Source organism: Rhincodon typus, chromosome 38 (genome assembly GCF_021869965.1).
Source record: "Rhincodon typus isolate 14 chromosome 38, sRhiTyp1.1, whole genome shotgun sequence".
Classification (NCBI taxonomy): Eukaryota; Metazoa; Chordata; class Chondrichthyes; order Orectolobiformes; family Rhincodontidae; genus Rhincodon; species Rhincodon typus.
In genome coordinates this window covers 1,809,417-1,819,732 of record NC_063369.1, presented here as the reverse complement: position 1 = coordinate 1,819,732, position 10,316 = coordinate 1,809,417, and the positions used below count along the sequence as shown (strand labels likewise).

The following is a 10,316-nucleotide window of genomic DNA, read 5'->3' as shown; positions in this document are numbered from 1 at the left end:
GTTCTTGGATTGCTGAGTAAAACCTATAGTGTTTCAGAATTAGAGGAGGCTTGGGGTCATCATATTCCTTAACTAAATCCATCAACTCTTGAAAAGTTTCAGTATGCAGTGTCTCAAGAAACGTTAGGCTCCTAATAACCAAAAAGGCTGCAGGTTCACAAGCTGTCAGGAGAATTACTCGGAGATAGCAAGAACTGCAGATGCTGGAGTCATTTCAGAAAATTTCTGAAGAAGGATCCTGACTCAAAACATCAACTTTCTTGCTCCTCTAATGCTGCCTGGCCTGCTGTGTTCCTCCAGCTCCACACTCTGGTGTCTCAGGAGAATTACTCATTGTTTTATATTGGCTCCAATATAATTTACCGAGAAAACATAATGCATTCTTTCCACATACTGGACCTGGTCTTCGATGGCAAGCTTCCCAAATAATGGCATGATGCCAGAAATGCTTACCCTAACTGAAGGATGACCGTCGTGAGCAAATTCCTTCAGGACTGTATTTTTTTTTCTCTTTGCACTGATAACTCCACAGAGGCCGGTATCATGTCACCAAGTCACCCTTTATTTACATGCACATAGTACTTGAACCTCTGGCAATCCTGTTTCTATCTGTCAGACAGGGATCCCTGATTGGACCAGATTTACTGCCCCAGTCAGGGAGCTCATATTCTATGAGGTCTGCCTGGCTTATCTCGATATAATCACTCGATATAGTCACTTTTTCAGAAGTAGCAGCTACTAAAACTGAATTGAAGTGTACATTCAGGCAGGTTGCAATCAGCCAGCTGAGAAGAGTTAGGATGCTAACTGGGACCCTCTAATAGAGACAACTTTATGCGAGCAGTATATTTACATGAAACAATCCTTCCGTTATGTTAATGCAGCGAGTACCTGAGATTGCCTAGGACCAAAGGGTAGTTCTTCCATTTACGTCTACCTGCCTGATTGTCATAGGGTCCTGCATTCTAACAACCCACTTACCATAGATAGGGTGAGGATTTGATTAAAGGACCATATCTGAGAGTATGTTGCCTCACATTTAGTATCAAATGACACTGCCCAGGGAAAAGCATACTGCCCAGCTGGCAAATGAGAAAATATGGAATGAGTCAAACAACATCCACAAGCACCTGTTACTTCTTGAACAACAACAGAAATCACACTCTGAATTTACTGTCACTCTTCCAATTGCTTCTGGCAGGAGTGCCAATACTCAGACTATAATCCAACATTAATTGGGGCACAAAGGGAGCCCCACAAGCCTAAACAGTTGGCAATCTAGGTAAAGATGTTCAAAGTGTGTGCTATTACTTTGTTCATGCACTTCTATAATGGAACATTCTCTGGGAGGCTAGTATGATGGTTACAATCAATAATAGTGCAAAGTCTCAGACTCTGACAGCCCCTCAGTGAACTCTGCCATCAATAAGGGTAGAAATCTTGGGTACATAACATCATCTTCAATTTCCCTTCCAAATTTCCTGACTTGGAAATATTGTGATGGCAGGCGTATGGTTTTATATAATATCATTTTTTAAAATGAGCCGTATATGGCTATTGGTCTATTTTTTGAAGATGTTTAAAAATTAATTAGATCAGTTTTTCCAGAACCACAACTCTTAAACCAGTATTTGTCAAAGACCAGGTCTGTAAGCCTCCTGGAGTGTTAATGGAAGTCTGTTTATATTGTGAAGGTTTACAATTAGAAAAAGAAAACAGTAAGACATTAATTTAGCAGAATCTACAATGGGCAAGTTTTTAAAAAAAATTTAGTTCAAAAGCTTTTGGGTTCAATTTGAAGGGGAACTTGAAGCAAGTAAAGTCTCTGCTAGAAAAAGAGATTGTTCAGAGCAGTTAAGGAAATTAGTTACCTCAATGAATGAATGTAATTTGTGAAATTTCCAGACCAGGAGTGTTGATTGGAAATGTGTAGATTTTTAAAAGACTGAGAAAGTCTTTTCTTTCAATTGTGCGAATATTTCAGGAAATGGTTTCACAGCTTACAGGACCAGAACTAAGAAGAAGCAGTTGAACCAAATCCACAAATTTGATAGAGAAAGGAAATTTCTCCATTTTTCGAGTATCTGTAAAGTGATGGTATTGGGCAGTAGATGGAATTTTGTTTTGCCATGTATTTTTAAATCTTACAAACTGAGTTATAATTATATAGAGATAGCAGGAACTGCAGATGCTGGAGAATCTGAGATAACAAGGTGTAGAGCTGGATGAACACAGCAGGCCAAGCAGCATCAGAGGAGCAGGAAGGCTGACGTTTCGGGCCTAGACCCTTCTTCAGAAATGGGGGAGGGGATGGGGGTTCTGAAATAAATAGGGAGAGAGGGGGAGGCGGATAGAAGATGGATAGAGGAGGTTTAGGTTACTTTATGTCTTGTGTAATGAATTTCTTTTTTATGGTTAAAACCAAACTTGTGCCCTTGCATGCTTATGTTTCAGTGGAAGACTGCCACATTAAATTAAGAAAAACCCAAAGTATGATCTACTAAGCCAGATTTTATTCTGGGATCTGACTTGTCCAGTTGTGACATCAGCTGGAATGAGAATTAGACACTGTCATTTTTTATTGTCACTGCATCACTATCCTTACACAGAGCACCACCACAGGAGCAACAGGGATCTAGAACTGGCTTCACTGCCACTTGGGTAGACAAAGGTAAACACAAAACAAAAAAATCAGACAAGAGTTCCTGCTTCAGTGATTCCTACAGATATTGGATAAGTTTTGATGTCAGTTGTGAGGCCTTCTGCAGTGCAGCAGTCAATCAGCACTTACTGTTTATGCTGACATTTGAAGAGTTGAACAGTGATGAAGTACGGTCAGCACAATGGCTGTCGATCCTGGCAAATGTTCATCATCTTCAGGAAGGCAAAAACACTTTTCAGGAGGGTGGAATAGTGAAATATGTTTTCATAATCAACATTGCAGCCTGACCACCTTGCTGAGTTTCCTCTTACTACTGAGCGGAACACAAGAGGGTTGGAGGAAAGCATGAGGTCCCTGGAGAAGAGATAAAAACACAGGGTAACTCTTCAGATAAAGCACCTCGAAACTTCAGATGAAAGAAAGACTTGCAAATATAAAAAGGAGTAATTACTCAATGACGAATTGGTAATAAATTCTCAAATTCTTTTTATTAGGGCATGAAATCGAGGATGAGCTCAAAATTGACAATATTCTGAATGAGTATCATTTGCAATTGAAAACCTAAGCAACGTTCCTTCTTCAAACTGTGAATGACCAAATAAAATTATAAATCTATAATTTATTATAAATGGAACTGTAAAAAAAAAAATTTGATCATATACTATTTATCAAGGTGTTGACCATCAGACCAAAAATGTAGAATCAGAAGCAGGCCATTCAGCCCATCCATCATTCCATGAAATTAAGACAGATCGGATAATCCTCAACATCACTTTCCTGCCTTTTCCCTTACTGACTTAAAAAAAATCTGCCTATCTCAGACTTGAATATAATTAATGATGCAGCCTCTGAGGTAAGTAATTCTACAGATTCACAACCCTCTGAGAAAAGAAATTACTCATTATCTCTGTCTTAAATGTATGACCTCTTATTCTGAGATTATGTCCTCTGATCCTTGACACTCCCACAAGAGAAACAATTTCTCCGCAATGACCCTATCAAATCTCTTAAGAATCTTGTACGTTTCAATAATGTCATCTCTCATTCTTCTAAATAAGTTCAGGACCAACCTCCTCCATGAAAATCCTTCCATGCCCAAGATCAACTGAATGAACATTTTCTGGACTGCCTCCAATATCAGTATAGAATAGAATAGAATATCCTTTATTGTCACTTGTAGTCCAGTACAGAAATATAGGAGTACAGTCAAATTTTTTTTACAATGTCTGCCTTTTAATGGCGCCATCTTCGGTACAAATACCTAAGGTACAAATCTTAGAGTAAAAAAAGTGTTGTTATACTAAAGAGGAAAGCATAAGCGTCGTTTACAGCATCTGAGAATGAGTTAGGAATGAGGCAGTTATAACATTGTGAAAAGGATTTAAATTACAATCTGGTAAAGGGTTCCAAACAGCAGCAGCTCAACACACGGAGTCAGGCCAAAGGCCAGTAACTGTCCTGCATCACTCCAACCTCCAGACCACTCCTCACTGGTTCTTTGCAGCAACAAGGTCAGTCATGCTGTACCGGGATTCGCTTCACCTCGTGCCGCTCTGGGACTGGGGTTCCCCTGCAACTGTCGCTCTGGGACTCGGCCCAGCCCACACTTGTTCTGCTGCCGTAGCTCTGGGAAGTTGGTCCATGACTCAGCCCATGCTCGCTCTGCTGCTGCTGTGGTACAAAGGCTAGGTGCTCAGCTCCTGCCTGGTCTCCGGTAGCGATTCACCTCTCCTTTCTCCAGGTAGGGGTAGTTAAAAGTTTGGGGTTGGGGAGAAGACAATATTGCAAAGAGGACAAAAAAAAAGAAAAACAAAGGGAAAGGAAACGGTACTGGCAAGCGGAGGAGCTCTAAACGGAATGTCATTCGCTGCCACCATTCAGCGTGGCATTGGTTTAGTTTCAAAAAGTCAGATGATCGTATGGAGCCTCGTCCACACACAGAATCTGTGCACAGTTTCTCTTTGTTGTGAATGTGCATCCACCTTTCATGTTTAAAATCTGATGATATTCAGCTTACACTACATTACACAACTCTATCAGATCCTGGTGTAATGTTTGGAATGTATTGCGACTGCACACCCTCAATTTCCAAAACACTGTGGAATTGATCATCTGCAAATTAGATAAAACAGCGTTTCTACCCAATGTCATCACTATCACTGCATATATCTCTCCTTACATAAAGGGGCCAATATGGGTCACTTGCCACACTTACTTTATTAGCCAAGACATGTAATATAAGAACAGGAAAGTTGGAACTGTACCAAACACTAGTTAGGCTACTGCTGGAGTATTGTGAGCACTTCTGGTCACCACGCTATAGGAAGGATGTGAATGCACTATTGAGGGTGCTGTGGAGATTTACCCAGACGATGCCTGGGCTGGAGAGTCTGAGCTATGAGGGAATATCGGATAGGTTGGGGTTGTTTTCTTGGAGTAGCAGAGAGAGATCCTGATAGAGGTGTATATGATTATCAGGAACATAGGTAGTATAGAGAAGAGGGCACTTTTATCATTAATAGAGAGGTTAATAACTGGGGGTGCATAGATTTAAGGTAAGGGGTCAAGGCTAAGAATCAAGGAGAATTGGTCTGATGGGAGTCTAGAACTTGCTGCCTAAAAAGGAACGTTCAGTCAGAAATTCTCATAAATTTAAGCAGTATTTAAATATTCACTTATGTTGCCACAGCCTCCAGGGCTATGAGCCAAAAGCTGGAAAATAGGATTAGTGTAATCAGTTCTGAGGAAGGGTCACCGGACCCGAAACGTTAACTCCATTTTCTCCTCTAGAGATGCTGCCAGACCTGCTGAACTTTTCCAGCAACTTTGTTTTTATTCCTGATTTACAGCATCTTTTGGTTTTTAATTAGTGTAATCAGATCTTTGTTGGCTGGTGTGGACACAATGGGCTGAATGGTCTCCTTCTGTGCTGGAAACATCTGAGTCTAAAACTGTTGACAGATTTCAAATAGGGTCAAACTAGTGTTTTGTACAGTTTTTATCAAGACTTCCCTAAATTTACACTCTTAGTTCATTTGAAATAAAGGCCAACATTCCACTTATCTTCCTCATTACTTGCTGAACATAGATGCTAACTTTTCGTGATTTATGCACAGGGATGCCCAATGCCCTCTGTGCTGCAGCTTTCTCCATTTCAATAATATTCATCTCCTCTATTCTTCCTGACAAAGCACATAAGCTTTTCCCAAATTATATTTCCATCGGTCAGGTTTTTGCCCACTCTCTTAATCTGTCTATATCTCTCTGCAGACACTTTGCATCATCCTCACCACTGGCTTTCCCACCTATTTTTGTGTCATTTGTAAATTTTTGATAGTATATTCACTTCTAGTACTAGTATATCTCATAAATAACTGTGGCCCCAGCACGGATCCCTGTGGCACTCCACTTGTAACAGGTTGCTATGTTGAAAATGCTTCCCCTTATCCCAACTCTCTGTTAGTTAGGCCAATTATTTATCCATGCTAATATACTACCTCCAACACCTTGGGCTCCTATTATGTAGTCTTATGTGCAGTATTTATCGAATGGCTTTTGGAAATCGAAATATATTACATTTACTAATTTCCCTTCATCCATCCTGTCTATTGCCTCAAAGAATCCAATAAATTTAACAGCCATGATTTCCCCTTCATGAAGCCTTGCTGATTCTTCTTAATCACACTATATTTTGAAATGTTCTTCTATTACATCCTTTACAATATACTCTTAACATTATCCCAATGATGGGGATGTTAAGCTAACTGACCTATAATTCCAATATTGCTTGGGCTCCAGCCACAACTCTTTCTCTGGTACATCGATGACACCATAGGTGTTGCTTCCCTCCCTCATCTGGTATTGGAAAGGTTTAGCAATTTTGCTTCCGAATTCCACCCTGCTCTCAGCTTCACCTGGTCCATCTCTGACTCCTCCCTTCTCTTCCTCAACATCTCTGTTTCCATTTTTGGGGTTAGGTTGGCCACCAGTATCCACTGCAAACCCACTGACGCCTACAGTTACCTGGACTGTACATCCTCACACCCTGCTTCCTGTAAAGACTCTATTCCATTCTCCCAGTTTCTTCATCTCTGTTGCAGCTGTTTTGAAGATGACAGATTCTATAAGGGAATCTCCAAAATGTTCACCTTCTTCCTCAACTGATTCCCCAGCTCAGTACTTGACAGAGCCCTCAGCCTTGTCCGACTTACCTCCCGCACTTTGTCCTCATCCCTTGTCTTCTGTCCCACACCAGTGATAAGATCCTCTGGACCTCAGCTACCACCCACTAGCATTCACATCCAAAGGATCATTAGCCGCCATTTCCGTCACATCCAGCAGGATGCCACCACCAGACATATATTCTTTTCCCCTTCCCTGTCAGCCTTCCGCAGGGACATCTTAGTCCACTCCTCCTTCACTTTCAAGACCTCCCCATGCATCCATTGCACCTTCCCGTGCAATAACAGGTGCAACACCTACCCATTTACTTTCTCCCTCCTCATTATCCAAGGTCCCAGATACACTTTCCAGGTGAAGTAGTGCTTTACCTGCACTTCATTCAATTTACTACTGTATTTGCTGCTCACAATGTGGTCTGCACTAAATGGAGAGATAAAATGCAGACCAGGCAACTGCTTTGCAGAACACCTACGTTCTGTCTTCAAAAATGACCAAGCTTACTGTTGCCCTGCTATTTCAACACACCACTGTGTTCCCTAGCCAAATCTGTCTTGGGCTTGCTGCAGTGCTCCAGCAAAGCTCAGGCAAGTTGGAAGAACAGCAGCACATTTTCTGCTTGGGGACCCTGCAGCCTTCGGGATTCAATATCTAGTTCAATAATTTTAGGGCCTGAGCGCTTTCTCCCATGCCCTTACCCCAAACCACAGGCACACCAGACCTTGTTATCACAGAGGCTACTACCAGAACAACCAGAGATAGTAAGAAACCCATTGCCAGCCCCTAATGGTCCCCATAAGCAGCAATTCTTTCTCCGAGGCGGACCTTTACCTCTTCCTTTGTCTGATTAACTGTTTATCGTTCTCTCACGGTTCCATCTCCACCTATCATTTATTCCTCCCCTACTCCATCTTCAGCATATATACCAATCTTTTCCTAGCTAAAATCAGTTCATAAGAAGGGTCACTGGACCCAAAACAGTAATTCAGCTTTTCTCCAGAGATGCTGCCACCTGCTGAGTTTCTCCAATAATTTCTGTTTATGTTTCTGATTTCCAGCATCCAGTTGTTTTTTTTTGACCTATAGTTACCTTCTTTGGTCTCCATTCTTTTTTGAGAGGCTTGGGACATAGATTTCTGAAAGATTGACAATTGCTGTGAGAATCAGTGGAGCATGTTATCCATTAGTTTCATTCCTAGTAAACAATTATCAGGATCATCAGTATTATCCAGTTAACAGCAGTCAGCATTTTTTTTGATCTTCTGCTTGATCCTTTGACTTTGAGGAAGTGACACCCCAGTGGGCACAATGCTATAACACAGTGGACCTCATTGCCTATGATAGGCTGTTAATTAAACTCAAATGATGGAGATTCAGGTTAAACTCTTGGAATGGCTGAGAAACTGCTTAAAGGGTAGGAAACATTTAATATTGTAAATTTGAAGAGTTACGGAGTGGAGGTGTGGGGTAATAATGAGCAAGGTGCCTTTTAGGGCTAAATCATAGAATTCCTACATTGCGGAAGCAGGCCATTTGACCCATTGATTCCACACTGATCGTCCAACCCAGACCCAGCCCCTACCCTATCCCTGTAACCTTGTACTTTTCACTGCTATTGCACCTAACCTGCACATCTTGGACACTAGGGGCAATTTAGCATGGCCAGTCCACCTAGCCTGCATATCTTTGGACTGTGGGAGGAAATTGGAGCACCCGGAGGAAACCCACACCGAGAACATGCAAACTCCACATTCAGTCATCCAAGGCTGGAATTGAACCTCGGTTCCTGGTGCTGTGAGGTAACACAGCTAAGGCCCATGGAACTGATTCCTGAAATTATTGAGGGTGTTATTTTATGAAGGAAGTTGGGATAGGCTGCCTGTGTCCGTTGGAGATTGGAGTTTGGAAGAATGAGAGGTGATGTTGTCAAAGCATACATGATCGTGAGGGGGCTTACTTGGTGTCTGGAACCCTCTGAAAAGTCTCCAACTCTGAGGTGAAGTTAAATACTTTGGAAGATTCTGACTCATTTATATGAACAGTTAGCCAGGAAATGAGAAAGTATTAATAACTGCTACGACTCCTTGCCAACTATAAAACTAATCCCTAATCACTCACATGGACACCCTGCCTCGCCAAATGAATAGACAACCACTTCACAGTGACATCTGACCTATGGACAATCAACCCAATCCCCACTCCAAACACCCAACTCCTGCCATCCCTCCACCTAATCCACCCCACACTCACCCAGCCTGACTCGCCAAAACCATGAACACTAGAGTCCACCCAAAACCTGACCCACCTTACCCTCTCTCACTCCTACCTGCCCCACTCACTCAGCATTCTGGCTCCTGACCCACCTCCTGACAACCTAAACCCTCACCTCACCTGTATCCCGACCTGCACCTGGCTTTTGCACTTGCTTACTGAATTGGCACCCTACCCCACCATCAACCTGTCACCCTACCTCCCTCCCTCACACATCTGCCGCCTGCACCCTTAATCTGCCTGCCATCCCAGCACTCTGTCCACCAGCTGTCAAGGGGGTTTGGGATGTCCAAACTGCGTTTGCTTACTGGAATAGAGCAACTATTTCTGAAAGGGGTTGGTAGCCTGGCTTCTGAGAATGATGTTGCCACATGGATTACTGGCTTGATGGGCATGATGACCCAGATCTGAAAATTTGCACAATATTTGTAGTTTATCGCATGAATATACAAATTAGGTGCAAGAGTAAACTATTTAACCCTTCAGGCCTGTTCTACCATTAATTAATATCATTGTTAATGTAGTAGGGCTCTCACCTTCAATTTCCTATCTGCCCCCACAATGATCTTCTGAGAGAAAAGGGCTTCATTAATCTCCATCTTAAAAATCCGCCTTTTATTCTTAACTTTTGTCCCCTAGTTCTAGCCTTTCCTAAAGGGGAAACATACTTTTCATAAATCACCCTGTCAATTCCCTACAAGATATATTTCATTAAGAAAATCTCAATGTTGAAAGCTTCCAACGGGGTTTTTAAAAAAATCAGAAGATATACCTAACCTACCATCTGACAAATTTTGCCTAATTTATGCACAGGAAGAGCGCCTGGCGTTCTTTTTGCCATATTGAAGGCGACAGTTAAATGCAAGTTGTTGTTGGTTTTATAGGTGTCCAGTTAACAAGCCGGCAGGATCAGGTCGCTGGAGCAGGAGAGTTTTTTTATTTGCAGCGATAAAACATGAATTATCCACTATGATTTCAATTTGAAAATGCCCTTGCAAAGATTAATGGGATTGGTACAAACAAAATTGACTTCCGTTGTGTACAGGCGCTTCCGTCAGTCAGCTCAGCGGGGTCCTTCAGGGAGACGTTGGGCTCGAGCGGAAACTTCGAATGGAAGATGCGTTAACGGACAACAGGGAGGCGGGAAAACCAAACTACACCCGGAGAGAGCGAGGGCGAGGGATAAAATCACCCGGAGAGAGCG

The 10,316-nt window shown here is 42.1% G+C and overlaps 1 protein-coding gene across 3 annotated transcripts in view; it reads left to right on the top strand.

The window, feature by feature from the left end:
- Positions 1 to 3,913: 3,913 nt before the first annotated feature.
- The window catches only part of spc24 (SPC24 component of NDC80 kinetochore complex), a 19,927-nt gene continuing 13,524 nt past the window's right edge, over positions 3,914 to 10,316 (top strand). The window contains exon 1 of one of the 3 annotated variants that reach the window (XM_048618098.1): positions 3,914 to 3,928. The gene's annotated coding sequence lies outside the window, so the exon portion shown is untranslated. Of the gene's footprint in view, positions 3,929 to 4,295; positions 4,404 to 10,159 lie in introns of those variants that run through there. The other 2 variants (XM_048618097.1, XM_048618095.1) reach the window with 2 other exon arrangements.